Source organism: Anas platyrhynchos, chromosome 23, assembly GCF_047663525.1.
Source record: "Anas platyrhynchos isolate ZD024472 breed Pekin duck chromosome 23, IASCAAS_PekinDuck_T2T, whole genome shotgun sequence".
Lineage (NCBI taxonomy): Eukaryota > Metazoa > Chordata > Aves > Anseriformes > Anatidae > Anas > Anas platyrhynchos.
In genome coordinates this window covers 7,617,998-7,637,577 of record NC_092609.1, presented here as the reverse complement: position 1 = coordinate 7,637,577, position 19,580 = coordinate 7,617,998, and the positions used below count along the sequence as shown (strand labels likewise).

General features: G+C 42.4%; 1 long non-coding RNA gene across 1 annotated transcript; it reads right to left on the bottom strand.

Moving 5' to 3' along the window:
• Positions 1-9,520: 9,520 nt before the first annotated feature.
• LOC139999361 (uncharacterized) lies at positions 9,521-12,163 on the bottom strand. The gene is made up of 3 exons (XR_011804750.1): positions 11,259-12,163; positions 10,364-10,465; positions 9,521-9,808 (listed from the first exon to the last, which is right to left on the bottom strand). It is a non-coding gene; the product is annotated as an uncharacterized lncRNA (long non-coding RNA).
• Positions 12,164-19,580: the final 7,417 nt, after the last annotated feature.

Genomic DNA, 19,580 nt, shown 5'->3' with positions numbered 1-19,580 from the left:
CTCCGTCTTTTTCATCCCCTCTGTGTATCTTTTCCCTGACAGCAACTTCTGTCTTGGCTCTTCACATCCAGCCAGAGCAGTTGCTTTGCCTCCGCAACCTGCAGGCTGACCTCTCGTGTGTACCTGTGCTGGACTGAGGGTAATGCTTGTAACGCACACAGATGCTGCATTCACTGTGACTTTTAGAAAAGAGAGCAAGAAGCTAACCTGCACAGCAGACTCTTAGGTTTCTGTATCTCTCTCTCTCTCTCTCTCTCTCTCTCTCTATCTGCATATATATTTCAGTACTTATTTACTTCTTTAAAGATACCTTAAATAGAATAGATACTTTAAGAAAGCTTACTTGTTCTTCCCCTTTCCTTGTTTTGAACGTTTGCTTTTCTAACCAATCCTTAATGTTACAACATGGGATTGATGCAGTACTCAGTCCTTAGAAGTTCTCAAAGCACATCAGTGATTTCTCTATTTCTCAACCTTTCCATCTTCATTGAGATCTCTCATCTGAATTTAGGTAGGAGGTGAAGAAGAACACTGCAAGCAGCTGAAGGCGTATCAGACACATGCTTCTGCTAGGAAGTCATTCCGAGTGATTCCACGGTGTACTTTAGACAGGTTTGCTCTGGTCCTCTGGACTCAGCATCCCCAAGGGATATTTCAAAGCTCTCGGAAGGACCCGTCATTATCTCTGACACTGCAGCCTCCAGTAGGAAGGGGTAGATATTCCTTGCCCTTGTGCAAAGGAACTACTCAGTTAGCTGTTTCTAACCCAAATCTCGTTGTTGTCTTCTATTGACAGACACCACCCGGCTAGCCAAGCTAAACCACTGAAAATGGAAGGAGTGGGACATCTTGCAAAGCCTGCTGCTGCTTCTAAGCAGAAGTGCGCTGTAGGTGGGGACACAGCAAGAGGAAACGTCCAGGCCACGGTGGAACTGCAAGGCACCTGTCTGAGCCACACAACGAAGTCAGCGATTCCCAGTTGGAGACTGTTGCTCGACCAGTGACACAGCAGCTGGAGCGCTTCTGGTTGCTGCTGATGGGTTCCCGTGAATCAGCCAGGGATAGGAGCTATGAGAACGACTGAAGCGATTTGAAGTTACCCGAAAGAAAGAAGAGAGGAGAGAAGAAGACAAGAGGGGAGGGAAGGGGAGGGAATAAAAGGAAGGGAGGGGAGGGGAGGGGAGGGCAGGGGGAGGGTAGGATAGGATAGGATAGGATAGGATAGGATAGGATAGGATAGGATAGGATAGGATAGGATAGGGTAGGATAGGATAGGATAGGGTAGGATAGGATAGGATAGGATAGGATAGGGTGGGGTAGGGTAGGGTAGGGTAGGGTAGGGTAGGGTAGGGTAGGGTAGGGTAGGGTAGGGTAGGGTAGGGTAGGGTAGGGTAGGGTAGGGTAGGGTAGGGTAGGGTAGGGTAGGGTAGTGTAGCGTGTTAGAGGGGAGGGGAGCATAGGAGAGTATAGGGTAGTGTAGGGGATCGGAGTTTAGGGGAGTGTAGGGTAGGATACGGGAGGGGAGTGTAGGAGAGTGTAGGGGAGGGGGGCATAGGGTAATGTAGGGTAGTGTAGCGAACGGGAGTTTAGGGTAGGATAGGGGAGGGGAGTGTAGGAGTGTGTAGGGTAGTATAGGGGAGGGGAGTGTAGCAGAGTATAGGGACAGGGAGAATAGGGGAGGGGGTGTAGGGGAGGGGAGGAGACGGGAGGGGAGGGGAGGGGATGGGGGGGAGTGGAGGGGAGGCAAAATTGGGGAGAGGATCAAAAGAGGGTAGGGGAGGGGAGGAGAGGGGAGGGGAGGGGAGGGGAGGGGAGGGGAGTGCAACCATAATTAAAATTGCCAAATACATGACACCTCCGTGTTGACTAGGGCTGAACTACTGAAAAAGAAAAGAAAATCTATAAATAAGAGTGAGAGATGGTGAATACCTAACCATCTCTTAAAAGCAGAATTTTAAGAGAATAAGTAATTGATAAATGGAGTTAAGATCGGAGGGAAAAAAGTCCACTGTTGCAATCAATAGAGTTAAGAAGTTTTTCAAGTACATTAGGAACAAAAATTAGAGTAATGACACAGATCTGATACGGGATGGATATTGCTTCAGTGAGAAATGATGGAAAAAAACACAACACAACACATGTGTATGTGTTGTTGGGTATTTGTAAAAAAAAAAAGAAAAAAAAAACAGGTTAATGAAAACTGCATGCTCAATTAGATGATGTTTTTGTTGTCATTGGTAGGGAATTGTGTGCTTTACAACACAATATGTGTTATATATATATATTATATATGTTTTATATATGTTTTAATAAAATAAGGAAATGATATTTTTTTTCTACGTTTGTGGTTTCCAAACTGTAGTTAATAAACATTAAACAAGATGCAATAGGATCTCGTTAACTCTTTTGTTTGAAAAAACAGTGGCCCTGATCGAGAGGTGCAAGTGAGAGGAGACAATATTCAGTATTTCTCTATGTTGTCATTTATTGGTGAAGATGAAAGTCTGCAATTCATGTTCATTACACTAGCATGACAACATGACCACAAGGGGGACTGTCTGGTAGTGAAAAGGAACTTCAGCATGGATTAAAAATCTTTGCCTTTCTTTATTCTGAACTGTTTTTCTTATGGCTGCTAGAGAGAGATTCTCTGCCTTAGAAATAAAACTGCCCAGGCTGTTCTGATAAACCTGCAGGGTTAAGGCACTTCTACCAAAACAGATTTCAAAAGGCAAGAAGTCAAAAAGCAACAATTCAGTAATCTGTGTACGCTTCTATATTAAGTTTTAAGATCACCTGGTTTATATTTAGTTCACACAAATTAACCAAACATAGCAGCATACAACCTAAGAAAAGCTTAAGAAATTTATTAGATGCACAGATAAAGTGCTGTAACAGAGAAACTTGTGTAAATCTATTCTAAAATAAATAAGGTACAGTTAAACCACCTTTGACTCGTTTTAACTCGGAAAGAAATAACCTAAGTTTTAATCATTTGAATTTTAAGGTCAAGGTGAAATATACCATAACTATAACAGTGGTTGTGATCTGTATCAACTATTTGAGGCTCCTGTTCCTCTTGAGGTCTCCCAGGAACAGGAAGGCTATTGCAAAATGTGTCCATTAGACATAGTTCCTTTTAAAGAAACATTTTTGTAATAAAGTCTGGTTGCTCAAATACATGTTAAAATATTTAACAAGGAAACAATTTTCTCCTGATCCAGTCAATCTTTTAAACAAGACAATGTATTTTTCCTATGACGCAGCCCACAGGAGGGAACAGAAGTAAACATCCTCCTGAACTGAAGACTGTTTTGCTTGAAGAACTAAACTATTGCATTATTATATGAGAGCAAGAAATATCCATTTGGGTTATCCCTTTCTCCAAACATGGTGCCCAGTGATACATGTATTTTTGCCTTAATCTCAAAGGCCCATTTGTCTCCAGGTAAGGTACGTTAAAAAGAGATTCCCTTTAAGCATCTTATCACAAGATCTCTTACTGCCTTTCCACCCGGGGAAGCTTGTGTGTTAGACTGCCCTTGGAGTTTTGGATGCTACTAGATTTCTGTGCTCTGTTATCCATAATTTCAGGCACTTCGGGGCTAACATGGCTGTTTAAGTCAATGCAATAATATTACCAATATATTCAACACTCAGAAGAGTCACCACAGTTTCCTTCACACACTCAGGATTTCAAATTCTTCTTCCAATTCAAATAGCTTGTCAGTAGATTCAATGAGTTCTGTAAAAAAAGATAAAGAAAAAAATGCTTCTAAAGACATGCCTGATTTTGTTCTCTAAAAAAAAAACTTTGAAAGACGCATTCCAGAAAAGTACTTTGTAAGAGTGAAAAAAAAAAATCTGTGCTAGCAATTGTATGGCTTGTTTGGATACATGCCTGCTATATATTGCTTGACACTCACAAAGGATAGTTATTCTACCTGTGATTATTCTTTTATTTGCTAACGAGGAACATAACATTGCACAATTAGGCTTTTAATCAGTGCCTTACCTGCTCCTGTGGTTGTCACTTCTGGTTTTGTTGGAGGTATGAAAGGAGGCCAGTGTGGCGGGTGCTTCTGGACCAGCTCAAACATCCGTAGACTCTGCTGCTTTAGAATCTCCTGAGGACAGAATGCTTTCATTTTAAAAGCTGGCTCGGGGGACGCTTCAAACACAAAACGTGTCTGCTTAATTGAAAGTGTTTTTTAATTACGCATGTCCATCAGGAAAAAAAAGTCTTTATACAGACATACTGTGAAATCCAAGCACCATGGTCTCTGTAATACATCCCTAGTTAAAACACATCTGGAAGACAGATCTCTTGAACTGTACTACAAATTATCAGTCTTATCATCTTTTGATATCAGCTTTGATATCTGCAAACCTGTAATTTTGTTTACACGTAGCAAGCACACTAGGAATGTACAATATTTTCTGCTTTTTAAAAGAAAGTTGCTTGCATAGAACTCTCCTCAAGTTTTCTGTTGATCAATAGCACAAAAGACAGATCTATCAGCTCCTCCAAAGGGGAAAAAAAAAAAAAAAACGCATCAGATTTTGAAGGACAGGTTTTGGTCAGGAAAAAAGGTGTTCCTGAAGCCAAACGCTATTCCTCTTCAAAGAGAAGTTACCTTCTGTCCTGTATTTCAGTTATTTACAAACTGTTTTCCTTAGATGATTTTTTTTTTTTTAAATAAATGCCCTTAGAGGTTGATGGTACTTTACATTCAGACGTCTGGTGCTTAGCTTAACAGCTGCATGCAGAAACATCCTCAAGTCTGTTTCCTGTGGCAGCCAGCACCTTCTGTTCTCCCTAGATCAGCAGGAGCTAGAGGCCTGCAGCACTTACAGAATCAGATCTTTAAGATAGCAGGGACTAACAGTCATAATTAGAACACGCAATCTATTATGTCAAACAATAAAAAAGGATCAGGAAGCAAATCATTGATACATCACTACAATATGGCAGTTAAACCTTAGTCATTTAGTGAGAATTAGAAGTTAAAAGCAAGTGTCACCCAGTAACACCTTCAAGTGTGGATGTTTACACCCATTTTCCAACTGGCAGGGTTTGTGGCTGGTAAAGTGCTGAACAATTTCCAATTAGCAATTCAGTAGTATTGCCTTACCCTGATGCTTTAATGCATTCTTCTCTATGGCTCATACAATTTGTATACAAAGGAAAATGCAAAGGAAAATTTTACAAAAAACAGACAATAAAAACCAGACTTTATAAAGAACAAATCAAGATGCTAAGTTCCCACTCTTACCTTTTGTACAAGACTACACCGGTTATCAAAATCACATTCTTCTTTGCAAAAGAAGCCCTTAGGGGAAAAAACAAACACACAGAGTTTTACCTTTGCAGATGGTAGGTATGTGGTACCAGCAGGTAAGGCGGTTTGACCTCTGATACAGTAATGCCCTGTACGATCAGTAGATATAAGACTCCAAATATGTGGCAGCTCTAGGGAGAGAACCCACGGGGAGAACAAGGCCCTGCAAACCCCTAACGAAATAGTCAAGCAAAAAATAGCAGCAGCTCCTGTGTGCTCCTCCATGGAGCGCCACCCAGTTCCTACAGTCCAGGTATCAGCAGAAGCTGAAAACTTGTAGATGATGGACCACCTAAGGAACATTTCCATTCTGGTATCTATACTGAAAATATTTGCTCTTCATTATGATTTTGTCTGTCTCGTTGCATCATGCCACATTTTGCACAGTTACGTAGTTAAGTATTAAAACAAAACAAAACAAAAAAACTTTCTAAAAAGCAGCAGTATTAAAAAACAGGTATGTGAATGAATGACAGATACCGGTATCTTTACAGATTGTTTAAAGCTTTAGAAACACATCCCACTGGTGACAACTGCCAATCACCCAATCACAGGATACTGGCATGGGATCAGATCCAATTTTTTCAAATACCACACTACCCCCATGACATTTTGGGTGAATTACAAATAATACATTTGTATTTGTAATTTGGGGTGAAATACAATAATTCCACTTAAACATTTTCAACTTATGATAGAAAGTAAGTTTAAGTAACTTGTCTAGAGGTGACCAAACATAAAGTAGTGATAGAATAAAACACGTAAACCTGTTTCAGTTCCTTGCTCTGACCATTATAATGCCTCTTGAAAGAAGTAAAAGCTGCTCAGTAAAGAAAACAAAGCGAGCTCCCTACAGTACAGACAGCTCCCCACTTGCCCTAAGATTCTCCATGTAGTTATGTACAAACTACTATGTGTTGATCACAGAAGACAGCTTTGTGATCTTGGTTCTGTTCAAGGAGATGCATTGCTGCCCTTACCAATGTAGAGAGACATTACTTTGAGATAAAGTACATGCATTCAAGATTTCCTGACACTTACTAAAGCTACTGAAGGGTCCAAATTCATGATCTTCATTCTATGTGGGGCTTCCTGGCAGTGGAAACTCTCATCGTCAACCGTGCCATTTTCTTCTGAATCTACAAAGCTTTGAGTGGTGTGAGGGTCCAGATAGATCAGCTCATTGCCTGGATGGGTAAAAGCCGTATGTTAAAAATAAGCAAGTGACATTAATAAGCACTTGGTCCAGAACTGTAAAATAGAAATTAGATTGCCATTGCAGTCAGTATAATCTAGACTTTCCAGCTAGGGATTCTTTAAGAGAATCGGAAGGTTTAGACACAGCGTTTCCCACAGGGTATTTAGTATAACTTCCTATTGTCACCTATTACTGTAATTTTTTGGGTGGTTATGTTCTATCTTTGTCACATACTTTTATTTTTCCATGTGAGATCCAGTACTTTTTTTTTCTTAAATCTCAAGTGTTGTAAACACTAACATTTGACAGATTAAAAGGTACAGGATGTTCACAGATGCAATCTGTAATCCCATTAGGCATTCATTCAGAAATTGGAACAAAAAAGCCTAACTAAAACAGGTTAGGTTTTACAAAAGGACAAAATAGGGTTGCAAAATTTTGGCCCAAAGTGGGGTGAAATCTGAAGGAATGCATTTTAAATTAATTAGAGCAATACTTAATAACAGAAGGTATGCAAAAGGTGAAAAAGATACTGCTATCAGAAACAGTTTTGAAATACAAGAAAATAAAAGTGACATTTGACCAATACACTTGTCAAATGCTATCAGCTATTCTCAGTATGTTGCTCTTGTTGATGTCATCACTTATTTTTACACCTAGCTTTGCTGTTAACTTTCTGCTCCTGTTAAGGATCATCTCATACTGTTTCTAAACTCTTTTAGATATGCTTCTTCATTTATTTTATTCTATTCTCATCTTTCTTTACTTCTAGAGGTTCACGCTTAGACCCCTTACTATTTCCCCTTCAAAAAATGTTCTCTTTTGATCATCTGCACATTTGGAATAAGTTTCTTTTTTCCTTACCTAAAAATCCTATGAAATAATAGGCATTATTTGGTTTCCCTCCTAATGCTCCCAAAGACTGTGGCATCTTAAAGCATTCCTAGGAGTTCAAAAGGAATAAAGGAAATTGTAATTCATTTCTTTACTGACATCACACATACCCAAACTTATTTGACAGTAACGAGCAATGAATTGAAAGAAAACCTTACTTTAAATGCATCAATATATACGGGATTTATGTGATTTATCCCTAGTCGTAGAGGTATAATAAGCAAGAGGGCTTTCCAGCCTGTGCAGAGTCCTCCTGCCTTCTTGCTTCGGCCAAGAGCACTTCTGTGCAAATGTGCACTGCTGTGGGACGCGCTGCTGCTCTGAGGAGGGCACCAGCACATTTTTTCTGCGGGAATAAAACTAGAAATCAGTCAACGCACAGAGGAACACAAAGCAGATCTTCCTCTCAGTAGTGAATTAAGCTAGTTTGCCAGGGATCTTTATAGGGCACCCAAGACAAAACGAGCCGGGCATGGCAATTACAGCTATTTAGTAGAAGTAATTCTAGCAGACAGTATGTGCTGGCACGTCCAAGTGAGACGTTAGATCAATGATTGGGGGATGACAATTTAAGACTGCAGTGACATGTCCTATTAATGTTATTAATAGTGTCAAGCTTTGCCTATAAAACGCCAGAGAAATGAAATGGCAGCAATGATGACAGTAGAAATTCTTCAAGGAGCTCTTCACATCCAGTGATGTGAGCACGAAGTTGGCATCAGGGATCAAAAAACCACAACTGAGTTTGTATGTCCTTCTTCCCTCTTCTTACCCTTGCAAGACAAACCCATGGCCCCCCAAGTATTTGTTCATGTTTAGATACATGCTGGCAAATGGAGTCAAATCAGAAACTGTTACCAGAAAACTGATGAGGTGTCACTTCCTGATGTCTTCAATGACCACCGTATTGCCCATAGATACATAAACTGCTAATGAATTCCATTCATCAAATAAAGCAAGCTTCCTAGAAAACATTAAGGTACTAATTAATATAAACTAGTTGGATCAAAAGGGTAGCTTTACACTCAGAACCATTTGATTTATTTATTTTTTTTTCTTAAGAAAAAACATCCTTTCTGCATTTTTTAAAGTCTCCATGTAAGAAAAAGAAAACTTTAAACATTAAATGTTTAATATCTTTAGAAAAATAGGTACTGAGTGGTACCAGGAAAAACATATGCGCTGCACCATGTGCAAACTGTTTTGTCTTACTGCTAAGTGCAGTGACAGTAACAGTTCAACTACATCAAGTTTATTACTTTTTATTGCACTCGACAGTCTCTGCACTGGGTTCTTGCCCAATTGTGTCTTTTCTCATCTGGAAAAGAAAAAAATTCCTATGCCAGTTTTGCAGATTACTTTTTGCTTAAGAAATTCCACTGAATTCAGTGGAATTACTTCTGCCTGAGCCTGCGTGCACAGCAGAAATGGGGCGTTAAAAGCTAAATCAGCTAAGGGTTTGGGGCACCAAAACTTCAGTGGGAGACAGCAGCACACAGTTTTATGTCCACTTCTGCAAAATCCAAACCTTTGGGGAAGGGAGCTACACTCTTAAGCTGCACTGGCAGAATTAGCTGTTTCAAATAAGCCAGAAAGAAATGGGGGTGAGCGTTTCACCATGAAAAACTTGGCCATGAAAGATCTGGAGTCCAGGGCATGCTTCAGCTCCCCTCCCTCTTCAGATCATGTGCCTGTTCCAGGGTGTCAAAGACTTGCTGCTGAGCTCGCAGGACCTGTAGCCTAGCCCCTGCCTGAGGTAAGACACCTCCACGTACCCCTGGAGAACTGAGCAGCCTCAGTTCCTTTCAGTGTGGCTCCCAGACTATGAGGAGCTGCCCATCTTTATCCAGTAGCCTTGCTGGCAGAACTGCTGCTCAGAAAGGGAGGAATTGCAGCTCAGTTCCCTCCTCAGCCGAGATGGCTTCTCTCTGATGTTTCACACCACCACTCCGACCTACACGGTGGCACTCTCGACCTGCCAGAGCTGTGCCACTGTGCAGAAAGGAATATACATCTGTGGTGTGACTGGTGAGGGCATGCAGACGGCATAGCAGGAGACTTTCCTGCAGTTTCTTCTCCTCAGGCTCTTCCTTTATTAAAATTTGGAGGTCACCCATTCCCAACTCAGTACCTGCACACCGAGCTGTGGCATGACATTCCATGCTGCACTTGTAAATAGATGGCAAGTACATTCCTGACTGTGGGACAGGGGGAGATGCAGCCTTCAAAACTCTGCCTGGGCCTTCTCTTGGCTGCCCCAGGGGAGTACGTTCTGAATGAGACTGGTATGATCTCACTTACTTTAGTACTTGAGCAACTGTATTTGGTCCAAACCATTCTCCAATTGACTTCCCCTCTCCAACACCCACCTGTGCTGTTTTCATAGTGAAAAAAAGGCACACGTACACAAAATCAAAGAAAAATGAGACCATAAAGAATGTGGGAACAATATACAGTAAATACCGTGACTGTCAAACATTCTAGAGTAACTGCAATCTGTACTTAGCAATAACAATTATTTTCTCAATCTATGCTCTTTTCAAAACTTAGGGAGTGCCAGTTTCTTTAATAAACAAAAGGCTTCTAAACTATAACGAGAATTACAAGTTAACAAATGTTAGTGCCCTTTATTACAAATTACAGCAATAAGCTACAAGACTGTCTATTCTAACATTACTGACTCTGGTACCCAAGGCTTACAGAGTTTATCAAGAGCTACATTCTAGTACATGGCTTTATTTAGGTCTCAGGGAATGTTTCTGTACTACTAGTCTTTGCGCCCATCTGCATACCTTTTTATTTTTATATAAGCATACACATTGTCTTCACATCCACTTTTTAAAATTATGAATTAACATACTGCAAATTAGTGATTCAACACAGTAGAAATTTCAGTGGAAAAAACCTGAAAGTTTATGTTTGTTCTTACCCATCTGGTGGATTGAATAAGAGCAAGCCTTCCTGTCGAGAAAGCATCGTAGGATTCTGTGATATTCTTCTGGTTGTTTTTTGTGTTTTTCCCATTGCCAATCTGAAAGGAAAAATTGATAGAGAATAAAAAATGGTGACGTTTTCATTACACTGATCAAATGTCTAGACAGCAGAAAGCTTTATAATGAGATGTTAAAAGACATTTCAATTCATCTCGAATATTTACATTTTGTGTAGAGCTCCTAGAATTCCAAGCTTGTTATTTATCATCAAGCTGCCCTTTATCATCATAGGCTAGATTGTAAAAACAGGGAAAATAAAACAAAACAAAAACATCAACTGCAAACATATTCTGACGGATCATGCTGCGTGTTGATAGCCATTCCAGTATCTCTGAGCTTCCAAGATTATTTAAAAGTACAGGCTGTGTTTAGACCTTGTTGGATTTCTAAGCACCCATTAAATAACAACATAAGATCCATACAGAAAGTCCAAACACTCCACTGGCAGCATCCTGGGATGTGACATGCACGCTTAAGAGCTTGCACCAGGGGGGTTTGGACCTCGTGCTGCTGACAAGTGAGTAGTGAAGAGAAGGGTAAGAGCACTGTCCCACGGTGGCAGGTTTTCCCTTGGCCTCAACTTGGGTGTTACACTAAAAGGTTTATAAAATAATGGCGACAGGATTCCCCATTTGTTCTCCTTCTATGCCTATTTCTCTGCTTCAGGCTGGGATGATTTCACCCAGCTGAATATGAATTGATTCATTAGGAACTGTTACCAGGGCATCAAAGAAAGTCTCACTAATAAATTCAGGGTTTGTGCTTTTAATGGAGTACTTACGAAGAAGCGTCTGCAGACAATACCGAAGTTCCCTCAGGACCAGCACTCACCTCTCCCTAAGTGTCTGCAGATCAGTGCTTGGGCCAGCATCATCTGCCCGCATCGCAGCATACATCCCCAGCCAGCGTCCGACGAAGGACCCGTGCCTCCTGTTAGGAAAGTTCAGCACAATCAGTGCAGGCTTTCAACTGGGTGCAGCACCACAGAGGACATTTCAGACTGCTAGAAAACAGATAGGGCTGCTGAAGCCTCCATGAACTGTCCTACAGATAAAAGGCACACAGCAAGACTTTGGTTCCATGCTGTTGGTCTAATTCTAATCTCTGCATTGCACAAATAAACAAAATTCATTTATTCCTTGTGGAGCTGACTTACTCTTTTCATTCTTCAAGCAGCATTCACAAACCATTTACTGCATGCTATACAACATGATCACCTGTTTACATACAGACATAAATAAACACTGATTTTAATAATCTTCATGTTTGCATAAACAGTTAAAATGATGCTCAAAATGCGCTGATACTCTAGAAATATTTTCCCAGCCTACGATGCCATCACTTATCTTGCTATTTAATTTAGAACAATGCAGCAAATCTGCAGTATACTCACCACTAGGCGAAAACTTTCTTCTATACGTAAACCACGTTAAACCACAGTAAACCACACGTAAACACACCTTGGCTTATTGTCTGACTTTGGCTTATGGTGCGTCTGTTGCTGTGTCCAGCACAGTGCAGCCCCTAAATTGCTACCAAAACTTTGCCACAAACCTCAATCCCCCTGTTAAAAGAGACCCTCTTGTTTGTTGCCCTTCTTTCGACACTCTCTAACAGGTTTATGTCTTTTTCTTATACTGTGGAGCCCAAAACTGCACTCAGTACTCAGTACATGGAATACCAACAGAGACTGCCTGGCATTTTCTCTTCTCTGCAGAAGCTCTGTTGCTAACACTGTCCAGAAATCACCACTGTCACAGACAGTAGTAGCATTCCCTCCTCCCACAGTTTGTTCTTCCCCCCAAGACTTAGACACCACCCAGAAAAAGAAGAAGAATAATACTAATAAAATAAAATAAAATAAAATAAAATAAAATAAAATAAAATAAAATAAAATAAAATAAAATAAAATAAAATAAAATAAAATAAAATAAAATAGTCAAAAGCCATCAGGAAGGCAGTGGTGCAGACTGTGGAGAGCCTGGGTTCAAATCCTTCTTCTGTGAGGCTCTGAACCTATATCCCACCACAATCTCTCTGCTAATGTATGGCAGGGAAAGGAGGAAGAAAGAACATATCTCCTGCACTTTCCATTTATTGTTGACTGACAATTCTGTAGAGTTATAAAGCCTCAATCAGTGAGATACAGGGTTCTTCTCACATTGTCTCACTGTGCCCTAAGCGGAACAGCTCTAATCTAATAGATGCTTCTCCACAAAATCATGAGTCATCTGCAGTTTTGAACTTTTCTGGGATCAAGTCCCTTCAGATGGTTGAGGAATCTGCTCCAGCACCTATGTAAACTGGTGCTCTACTAAGCTAGTGAGTGAACAAGAGAGAAATCCTCTGCTAGATGACTTGACAAATTGGGTCTGAAAATAGTGTTGAGGCAGAATAGTCCACGATTTTTGCCTTGGGTGCACAGAGGGATTGGGTGTTGTAGACTTCTTTTATTCTTCATTAAGATAAACATTTTCAAAAATGTGCTTGTTCAACCTTGCTCCCACTGTGTGCATGGGAGGGAGATAACTGAAAGTGGGGAGCGTTGCTTGGATCCTGCAAGTGGCTGAGGTCCAGTGGGGTTGGAGGCTTTCTTCCTCCTTTTGGAAATGCAAAGCAACCCTGCACCTCCCCTGCACTTGCAGAAGGATCATGACAGCCCAAAGCACAGCGGCTTTGTAATTGCTGCATACACTTCGATCGGATTTACGTGGCAAGGGTTTGGTAGCAGGGGCCTGCAGGGATGGCGTCTGTGAGAACAGTCCAGACAACAGCCAGCTCCAGATAGCTCCAAAAGGGCCCCGGCGCTTGCCAGAGCTGAGCCAATAAGCGATGTTGTTTGCACCTCTGGGAGAGCAGATGTAAGCAGGGGGAAATACTGCTGCACAACAGAAGCTGGAAGAGCAAGGAGTGAGAAGCAGCCCTGCAGCCCCCAAGGTGAGTGCAGCAGGAGGCAGGAGGTGCTCCAGGCTCACAGCAGCACTTCCCCTGCGGGCTGTGCAGGGAGAGGCCCCTGGTGGAGCAGGCTGTCCCCCTGCACCCATGGGTCCCCCATGGAGCAGATCTCCACGCTGCTGCCCCCCTGTGGGTGGAGGAGCCCCCGGTGGAGCAGGTGGCTGTGGCCTGGAGGAGGCTGCGGCCTGTGGAGAGCCCCCGCAGGAGCAGGCCCCGGGCCGCAGCTGCAGCCATGGAGAGGAGCCCCCGCAGGAGCAGGGGGGCTGGGGGGAGCTGCCGCCCAGCCGTGGGGGACCCGTGCTGGAGCAGTTTGCTCCTGGGGGATGGATGGATGGATGGAGCCCGTGGGACGGAGCCGTGTGGGAGCAGTGCTTGAGGAGCTGCTGCCTGTGGGCAGCCCGTGTGGGATCAGCTGGGGAAGGGCGGCATCCCATGGGAGGGACCCCACGGGGAGCAGGGGCAGGGAGGGACCCTGAGGGTCACTCTGCTGAGTCTGCTTTGCCCGTCACGATACTTGTTGAGCCATCGCCCTGTCCTTATCTCAGCCCTGGAGCCCTTTGCATCGTATTTTCTCCCCCTTTCCCTTTGAGGAGGGGGAGTGAGAGAGCGGCCGTGGTGGAACTCGGCTGCCCACCCGCTTCGAACCACCGCAGTTGCAAAGTCCTGGGAAAGATTTCTTTCAAGAAATTAAACAAGGTGTTTAACAAAGAAATGCAGAGTTTCCTTTTGAAGGCTTCCTGGAGAATTGGGCTTCTTTCCTATTCCCAGCTCAGAGGAAGGGAATTGTTGATTTCACCTTCTTTTTTCTGACATGGAAATCAAAGGTGAACTGCTCTACAAGGACGGGCAACGTCTCAGAATCAAGCTCTTTTGCTCTGTAGTCCTTTCTCAAGGAAAAGATTGATCACCCACCTTCCACAGATGTAGGGGAGCAGAGAATAATTTGGGAACTACTCTAATTCAAGTCAGTTTGGGCATAGTGGTACTTCCCTAGCTGTTTCTGAGACAGACGCATTAGCAACAGAGAGTGTTGTGCCGTCACTGGGAGGCGCCTGCGGTGATGACTTCAGAAACAGAACTGAATTGTGTCAGCACAGCACTTTGGCAACAGCTGCCTCTGTGCACGTTTAGCTGGGAGGCACAGAGAAGGGTGCTGGATGCGATGAAACCACGTGAGGATTTGTGGATCTCCCCTTGAGGTGCACAGAGAGGGACCATGCCCTTCTGTAAGTGTTTTGATGCTTGGCTGAGGAAAAAAATGTGGTTTTGTTGTGAATGCTTCATTGTAGTATTCTGTAGTTTGTGTCAAGTCCTTACAGAAGCCTCAAGGTTGGTACTTTGCTCAATGATGGAGCTGCACAGAGTGAGAACAGACCCAATGTACCCAATGTACGGGTGAGGGCCTCTGCACGTTCTCTTCTTCCTACAGACGATCAACAAATAAGGGGAGACAGAGAAGAGTGTGCTGTGGTCCTCCCATAGACCGCAAGTGTGGTGTAAATGCCTGAAGTAACTAGGAAAATAAAACTAACATTCACGTTTTTAAGGAAAAGGTACAGCTTTGAAGAGGCTTTCAGGGTAGGGCATAACTGCATTATCTGAGCGTTCCCTCGGCTCCCAACCTTAGATGCTATCGCGCTGGGGAAACTTGGTGTGCTAGCTCTAAGGAACACCACGGAGCGTGGAGTGGAGTGGAGACACCACGGCTAGGCTCTGTGATCAGGTGGGACCTCGATTGTTCTTGTGCACAAAGCTGCACTTTTTGCCACCCTAAGCCAAAGACCTGTCATGTTTTGACAAATGCTGTACCCTAGTGTTCTTTTTGCTCATTATAATATCATTATAATACCAAAACACATTTCCATCCCAAAAGCTACCCGCCTCCAAGGTGCGACCACCCCTCACTGAGCATGCGCTCTGAATTTCTCGGAGCCTATTACTTTAAACGGAGACGGGAAAACTTTACACCAATCATAACTAAGATATGCTTGACTAGAGCCACTCAAGCTCCACCTAAAAGATAGAAAATAATATAAATTGGCCCAAGAGAGAGGGGATGTTAGGGAAGATACCATCATCAGGGGAGATACCATCCCGAGGACATACAGCATCCTTAGGACCTCCTGACTCCTGGGATCAGTCGACGGGCTGAGCCTCTCTTCCCCCCCCATTGGGACGCCTTTGGGTGAGATCTGAATATTTGCTTATAAATCTCTATATAGAGTCTTTGATCCTTTCAACGCGTTTATTTCTAGGCTGTGCACCCATAACATCTATAACACCTATAACATCTGTAACACCTATAGCATCTATAACATCTGTAACACCTATAACACCCGTGTATTTCATACATACTAACTTGCTTTTGCAGACAGTCACTATCGCCGGCAATTCAAAAGAACCTGATTATCTGTTGCTGTAATAAACCATACTTGATTGCATTGTGATAGCTCTCATTAATGCAACTAGGGTGAGGGTGGTTATCCGTGATAGTTCAGTGTTCTGAATCTAACCAGACCCCCAGACGGTTAATGCATTGTTGGTGAATGTCTGAACGGACCCCCAGGTGGTTAATACGTTTTTGGTGAATGTCTGAGCGGACCCCCAGGCGGTTATTACGTTTTTGGTGAATGTCCAAACGGACCCCCAGTTTTGGTGAATGTCCGACTGGTTCAGTACTCTGAATCCAACCGGGCCCGTAACGGTTAATCAGCTACACCCCTTTAACGCGACAGTAAAATTGGCGTAGTCGGCAGGATTGCTATGGATAAACTACTGCAAAAATATAAATGTGCCCCTTCCCAGGCGGTGAAGGAGTTTTCCCAAAAGTTTTGGAAAGATGAGGAGAAAGTGGTAGAGCACATTGAACAGTGTCAGGCTTCACGAAAGATTGGTCAAAGAAAGGGTAAAGGTGCGGTTTGTGCTGTGTTAGGAGCTTGTTTGTCTTGTGCTCGGCAAAAAGCTAAGGAAACTCCTGCTCCCAAACTGATCTCTGATGCGGAACATACAGCTTTGAAATCAGAGGTTGATGTGTTGAAGTCATCATTGGCCTTTGAAAGGGAGACGGGAAAAACATTAGGAATCAGAGTGGATAAACTTTTGGATGAAAATAATAAACTTTCCATTGAGAATGACAAACTTGTGACTGAAAATGATAAACTTGTGAGTGAGAATAATCATCTTAAACAAATGCTGGAGAGGGTTAGTCATCTGTTAAATAAAGTACAGCCTTGTGCTCCAGTCAAGCAGATTCGTGGAGTGCTGCATAGTGCAGAACCTGAAAGCTGGGACAGTGATTTCTGGTCTGACAGTGATGACGGTGTTGAAGAGATTTCTGATTCTGAACCCCAATCCATTTCCTTGAGACCTTTGGTTAAGACTGAGACTACTGTTGATGATAATGATGAAATTCGCACTACTGTGCGAACGATTCCGTTGCCACCAGCAGAGTTGGTTAAAATACAGGAGAAGTTCTCAAGGCGGTCAGGGGAATCAGAAGTTGAGTATGTGTGTCGAGTTTCTCTTAAAGGAGGAGATCGAATGATGTTGAGTGAGGAAGAGGTAGGAGGCTTTTGGAGACCTGGAGTATTTTTAACCACCACACCAGGAGCTGACCTGGCTGTAGCAGTACAGAAAGCAGCCTGCATTCAGGCGATATATGAAAGAGATGAATTTAGGAAATCCCCGATGTTAGCTCCTATTGATCCAATTCGGTTAACCCCTCTCATCCGTGGACTCCCTGATTGTCTTAAGATGTTTGTAGCAAACACCCAAGATCACATACTAGCTGCTTGTAGGGATGATGATAGTGGTTGTAGGCAAAATCCTAACTCCCCTATTCCCACCTGGAGTGAATTGGTACAAGACATAGATAAGTACGGACACCGAATGGGCTGGATTAATTCATCCAGTATTAAATCCCAAGACCACTCTCGGCGAGTCCGCCAAATCCACACTAAAAATCCCAGATATCCCAAATTCAAAGAGAGATTGAAACCTAATAGGGAACGAGGCGAGTTGTGGTGTCAGCAAAAAAACTCTTATCCCCGGGGAGGGCAATGAGCCACCCTGCTCGGCAGGTATTAACAATTCAATGGCTCTCTAATGAACACTCTGACCCTATCATTGCCATTCCTTTTGAACCCCCAAAAATATTGGTAAATTTTCTTATTGACACTGGGACCCAAATGTCAGTAATTACACATGAGACAGCACAAACCCTGAGCATAACACTTGGTCAACGCAGGGTTAAATTCACGGTAATCAATGGTGTGGAAAAACAATGCCCCACTGCAAAAATTTCACTCTGGTTGCCAGAGGAACAAAAATTAACCAGGGTAGAAGTATTAGTTGGTGCTGCATATACTAATATTCTAGGATTTGACATACTGCATGGTTGTATGTGGAAACTCCCTGATGGAACTGCGTGGAGTTTCGCGACACATCAAAGGGATTCAGGCACCGTGAGACTGAGCCTGTTACAAACATCCATATCCTTATCCCCTGCTAAAATCATTAATGATTGGCAATATCTGTTGTCAGCAGCAGCACTTATGGGGATTGACGGGGTGGTAACAGAATTGGAAAAAAGAGACATTATTAAAAGGACCAATTCACCTTACAATTCACCAGTGTGGCCGGTAAAGAAACCAACCAGGCAATGGCATTTTACAGTGGATTACAGACAGCTGAACGCTAACACTACACCTTTGACTGCCGCAGTTCCAAACATGGCAGAGATAGTGAAAGCCCTCTGTGTTTCTAACAGTAGCAATAGTGATAACTACTCCCAAATATTTCTACGCATGGGAAATCAAAGATTGCTATTTCACCCTCTTTCTAACCCTGCCGGTTGAATACAACCGAGCATATTTTATTTTCTTTTGTGTTCACAGGAACCCTGAGCGAACTGTATATGGACAGCTGGAAGATGACGAATCAACAGTTTGGATTAATGATGCTATGCTTTACCCTGACCTTGATGCAATTACAGACCTTAAAGGAAACTTAGCTACTGTGGCTGTGCATGGAGCTGAGGTGTTTCACCATGGCATTTAACCATGTATTGTCACAATATAGCACAGTCACTGGAACATCTCAAAACAGAAAGGACCTAAATCTCTCTACTTTAGTTCTACATGGAAAACAAAATATTTTCAAAAGATGAATGGAGTTGGAATGATTCTCTAAGAATGGCTGAACTTCAAGCCATGTCTGGACAGACAATACAAATTGGTTGCCAAATAACTAAAATAACTGAACCAAATTTTGATTGCTGGTACAATTTTACTTTCACCAAACCTGTAATTGTGTACTGTCTCTGAGGCTACAGAGGCACAGAATTACTATTTGAATTCATGGTCAAAGGATATGAAGCCTCTGCCCCTGCAGATATTTGAAAACGAACCGACCCAGCCTCCCATTGGTCTAACTCCTTCCATCTTCAACACAGGTCCTTACATAATTAAAATTGTGGGACAACAACAAATTCTCTTTAACCCTAGTTGGTCCCTAAAAAAGGGCCACAGGATGCAACTAGGTTATTGGGAACAGGATTAGGTATATTAAAAAACATTGATGCTGAGGTCTTAATGAGTAGAATAACTGCTACTACAGATGACCTAAGGAAATTGGAACAACCAATAAAATTATCCTTATTGGCTTTAGGAGCAAATCAATGGCTTCTATCAGATGTTTTGCCCCATTGGGAACAAATTGAGGAAAATGATCATCAATTAATTGTAAATGCCCTTGGAAAAACCCAAGGCAATACCTCCCTTGCCTTGAGCTGTATCCAAGCACAGTTATGGATACAATCTGTAGCAGCAGCTATTATTAGAGAGGGAGAAGGAAAAACTTTGCCCACTGAAATTCGAAAACTGATTTGGGATAATGCTTCAGAATTTGAAAAAGAATTTCAAGCTTGGTGGCAATTAGTCAACTTTACCCATTATGCAGAAAATGATAAAATTGTTGCCTTTATACTTACTATAAGTAATGCCACCGTATACAATGTATCAATCGTAATGGAACTATACTTTATCCTAAAGAGCATAAAGTATGGGCCCATCAAGAGGGAGGAAAGTGGCAAACAATTGATGTAAATGCATGCATTGTGCGTGAACAAAAAGGTTTCATCTGTGAAAGTAACACGCTGGAATCTCAAGACATTTGTCTTGACACTGAGCAAAACATTTG